We start from the raw sequence: 4,803 nt of genomic DNA, 5'->3' as shown, positions 1-4,803 counted from the left end.
CAGGGCAGAGTGTCAGCCGATGGCTCAGAATGTATCCACTCTTGAGGAAGTGTAGGTCTTACACATGACTGGTAGTTGGGGGCCTACTTGTGTAGCAACTGTTTTCTAGGGTGCTGGGGTTGAGAGTCATGGGCACAGGCAGATGGGGGAGAGAGAGAGAACATGCCAAGGCCCAAAGTGGTAGTTGAACGAGATGGAGACAGATGGGGCACCATTCAGTGCAGTGCAAGAACAAAATATTTCCATGAAAGCCTTTTCACAGGACTCAGTGATTGCAAACAATTCCCAGGTCGGAGTAATGTCCTCCACTTCTTGTGTCTCTGGTGCCTTATGGGGATTGGGGCTATGTCCCATGTGTGGACTGATGCCTACACCCCTGGATCTGCTAGGTCGTCACAACAATACTGGAGCTTTCCAGCTGTGGGTCTGGCTTCAGCTGTTCAGGCGTGAATTCAGAGTCTTTAGAATACATTCTGTTCCTCCTCGGGGGCAGAGAGTTTATCCCTGTGGTTTCTCTCTCTTTTGTTTGTTGGTGAAAGCATGATGTGTTCATGTTAATTGGATTTGTCTGACTGAAACTGTTTTCTGCTGTCATTATGAATGTAAAATGACAATTATTATTTACGAGAATTTCAAACCAAAACATACTCCTTATAAATGAATGTAAAGTTAATGTTGTATGGAAGCAGCAGAATTTTTAAAACTTAAAACATGAACGTCTGTCAGCTCTTTTGCCACCTACATGGTTTTGGAGGCATTAGGCAGTTAAATGCTTTGTCCCCGGTATGCTAACTTTTCACAGGCCTTGGTGTGAAGTTCTGATATTCAAAAAAGGTTGTGCTTGTCAACCCTGGGTTTTTGCAGAATGAAGTACTGGCAGGCAAGGTTTTCAGGTCCTATAGACCAGTGCTGTTCAAAGGGTGGTCTGAGGGCCTTTCTAGTTGGCCAACTAGTTGTGACAGGCCCATGAGGATGTGAGTATGGAAATGGTTAACGCATGTTTTAGAATCGTGATAGCAATTTGACACTGCTGCCACATCCAAGTGCTGACCAGCAGCTTTGTCTTTAAATGGAATGTAGACCAGTTCTGGTGGTGAACTTCATGGTAAATTACAAGTGGTGGGAGCTGCAAATGTCTCATGCCTGGTAGGGCCACATGAAAACTTGCAGATGCATATCCTGCACTTGCTGAAATTGCTTTAAACTCTCTCCTTCCATTTCTGTCAACATATTTCGGTGGGATTGGTTTTTCGACTATGAGTCTATGAGTCTTACTAAGACAAAAACAGAAGTCATTTAGATATACCTTATTTCCTGTGAAAAGCATTGGCAATCCAATTTAGGATAGCAAATGCCTAGGAGGAGAGCACTAGTCTGGACAGGGGAGATGAAGCCAGCAAGTCAGGAGCAGGTGGGAACAGCAGTGGAGCTGGGGTCAGGGACTGAAGTGAAGCTTGAAGGTGAGGAGTGGGGCACCCAGTGCTGCCTCCTTGTTAGGGTGTGGGCTAATGGAGAGGAGGTGGGGAGAGGGAGCAGGGGGAAAGAACCTCGTCGAGTAATACCTTCCATATTTTAATCCTGCAAACAGAACCATATTTGTTCCAATCTAAGGCTTCGAAATGGATAAAAACAAGTGCATACGAATCACAGCATGCCCATTATCCAGTGAATAGAACACCTGGATGTTAGCTGTCTTCTCTAGGGAATGAAAATAAAGGTTTTTCTGGCAACGTGCTTATGCCAACTGCTACCCATGGTGCAGTTAGAGCTTAAAATAGCAGAAAGAACTGCTGGGGGCAGGAGGGGGATTGCATTGAAGTTTGATTGTCTTTGAATTATAGTTAGAGCCACAATAAAATACAAGGAGGGAATGCTTTGCAAAAACCAGGAAGTTAAAACGTATTTTTATTCTAGAACAGTTCAGTTGGTGCTAAAATGTCAATTAAATCAGCAGATGGTTAGCTATTCCTTTTCTTTTTTTTTTTACAAGTTCAACCATATAATTTCAGAATTAAAAAGACTGACAAATTCTGTAGACATCTATTGCATTTCTTCATTTAGAGATATGAGGTGTCTTTAAAATATATATATATAAAGTTTATAAATTTTTAAAGTACTTACCTGCTGCTTCCTAAGCCCTCTATATTCTTGGCAATGGAATATCCATGTGACCTTGGGATCTGAGGCACTGGAATGACTTTATATGGTTTCTTTTGGTTCTATTGGATTATTAGCTCATCATTTCCAAATGATGGGTAATGTATTTTTTAATAAGGTTGAAAACGAAGGAAATAAAAACAGAACACTTGTCCAAAGTCACGCAGGCAGGTACTGGCAGGGCTGGAGCTGGAATTCAGGCTCACTTTTTCACTGAATGGGACTGACGTGGAGTCTTGCTAGCTACTCTCATTCGCTGCTTGAATCATCAAGTCACAGAAAATCATTTCACAGTCACTAGGCAAGTCAGACATGAACAGGACACTTTAATAGAAGCCAGTGTGTCTTATTTATTGCTGTTTAGACCTAATCTGGAGATAGAAAGAAAGCAATAGAAGCCCTTATCTCTGGCAGAGGAAGGGCAGGGCAGGCCAACAAATTATGATAGAGATAGAAACAGCAAGGGGCACTGGCTTGGTCTGGTTCTCTTTTTATTTATTCTTGACAAATGTGATTTATGAATCCCAGTTCTTTTGTCCCATTATAGAATGGGGCTATCAGCTTCATGCTCTGACACCATAATTTTGTTCTAAGCTGTTCTGTCTATTCTTTTGCATTTCCTGGCCAAATTTGTGCACCCGCTTGTCAGTTACATAAATCACTATAGATAAGCAAATCCTTCTCAACCTTTTGGAAAGATAACATGACCAATATTTTCTGAACATACTCTTGCCAGGCTTGCTTTGGGGAGATAAATGGGACTTGTCTTGATGGAGCATCACTAAACAATAGCATGATTTATGAGAGGGAATGGGGTTTGCTCATTATGGCTCTCCCAAAGACTTTTCAAATGTCTTGGAAGAACCATGGGTGAGTTGAAAGAAGACATAGTATAAGATTTTGACAAAGACTTTGTAATAGGATTTCTGCAGCTGTTTCTATACACCAAGGTGGGATACAATGTGAGGGGTTTTTTTCATTTTTAAAAGTTTTATTGAAATATAATTGATTTACAATGTTATGATAATTTCTGCTGTATAGCAAAGTAGTTAAGTTACACATATACATACATCCATTCTTTTTCAGATTCTTTTCCCGTATAGATTACCACAGAACACTGGATATAGTTCCCTGTGTTACTCAGCAGGTCCCTGTTGGACAGTCATTCCATATACCACAGGGTGCATATGCCAATCCTAAACCCTCAGTTTATTCCTACCCCACCCTGATGTATCCCCTTTGGTAACCATAAGTTTGTTTGCTTTGTCTGTGAGTCTGTTTCTGTTCTGCATTTAAGTTCATTGTATCCTTTTTTTCAGATTCCACATGTAATTGATATCATATGATCTTTGTCTTTCACCATCTAACTTCACTTAGTATGATAATCTCTAGGTCCATCCATGTTGCTGCAAATGGCATTTATTGCATTCTTTTTTATGGCTAAGTAATAGTCCATTATATATATATATACACCACATCTTCTTTATCCATGTCTTTGTTGATGGAAATTTAGGTTAATTCCATTATCTTGGCTATTGTAAATAAGGCTGCAGTGAACACTGGGTTGCATGTATCTTTTCAAATTATAGTTTTCTCTGGATAAATGCCCAGGAGTGGGATTGCTGGATCATACAGTACTTCTATTTTCAGTCTTTTGAGGACCTCCATACTGTTTTCCATGATGGTTGTACCAATTTACATTCCCACCAAGAGTGTAGGAAGGTTCTCTTTTCTCTGCACCCTCTCCAGCATTTATTGTTTATAGACCTTTTGATGATGGCCATTCTGGCTGGTGTAGGGTGGTAGCTCATAGCAGTTTTGATTTGCATTTCTTTAATAATTAGTAATGTTGTGCACTTTTTTCATGTGTTTTTTTTTTCCATTTGTATATTTTCTTTGGAGAAATGTCTTAGATCTTCTACCCACTTTTTTGATGGGGTTTTTTGTCTTTTGATATTGAGCTACATGTGTTATTTATTTTGTAGATTAACCATTTGTCAGCTTCTTCATTTGCAAATATTTTCTCCCATTGCACTGGCTGTCTTTTTGTTTTGTTTATGGTTTCCTTTGCTATGCAAAAACTTTTAATTTTAGTTAGGTCCCATTTGTGACTTTTTGTTTCTATTTTCATTTTTCCAGGAGTTGAATCTGAGAAGATATTGCTGTGGTTTATGTCAGAGAGTGTTCTGCTTATGTTTTCCTTTAAGAGATTTACAGTATCCAGTCTTATATTTAGGTCTAATCCATTTTGAGTTTATTTTTGTGTATGGTGTTAGAGAATGTTCTAATTTCATTTTTTTACATGTAGCTGTCCAGCTTTCCCAGCACAGCTTATTGAAGAGAATTCCTTTTCTTCATTGTGTATTCTTGCCTCCTTTGTTGTAGATTAGTTGACCATAGGTATGTGGGTTTATTGCTGGGCTTTCTATCCTGATCCATTGATCTATATTTCTGCTTTCATGTCAGTACCATACTGTTTTGATGCCTGTAGCTTTGTAGTATAGTCTAAAGTCAGAGAGCCAATTGCTCCAGATTCACTTTTCTTTCTCAGGATTGCTTTGGTTATTCAGTGTCTTTTGTATTTCCAAACAAACTTTAAAACTTTTTGTTCTAGTTCTGGGAAAAATGTCATTGGTAATTTGATAG

The sequence above is a fragment of the Phacochoerus africanus genome, chromosome 1 (genome assembly GCF_016906955.1).
Source record: "Phacochoerus africanus isolate WHEZ1 chromosome 1, ROS_Pafr_v1, whole genome shotgun sequence".
NCBI lineage: Eukaryota > Metazoa > Chordata > Mammalia > Artiodactyla > Suidae > Phacochoerus > Phacochoerus africanus.
This window is presented reverse-complemented; position numbering follows the sequence as displayed.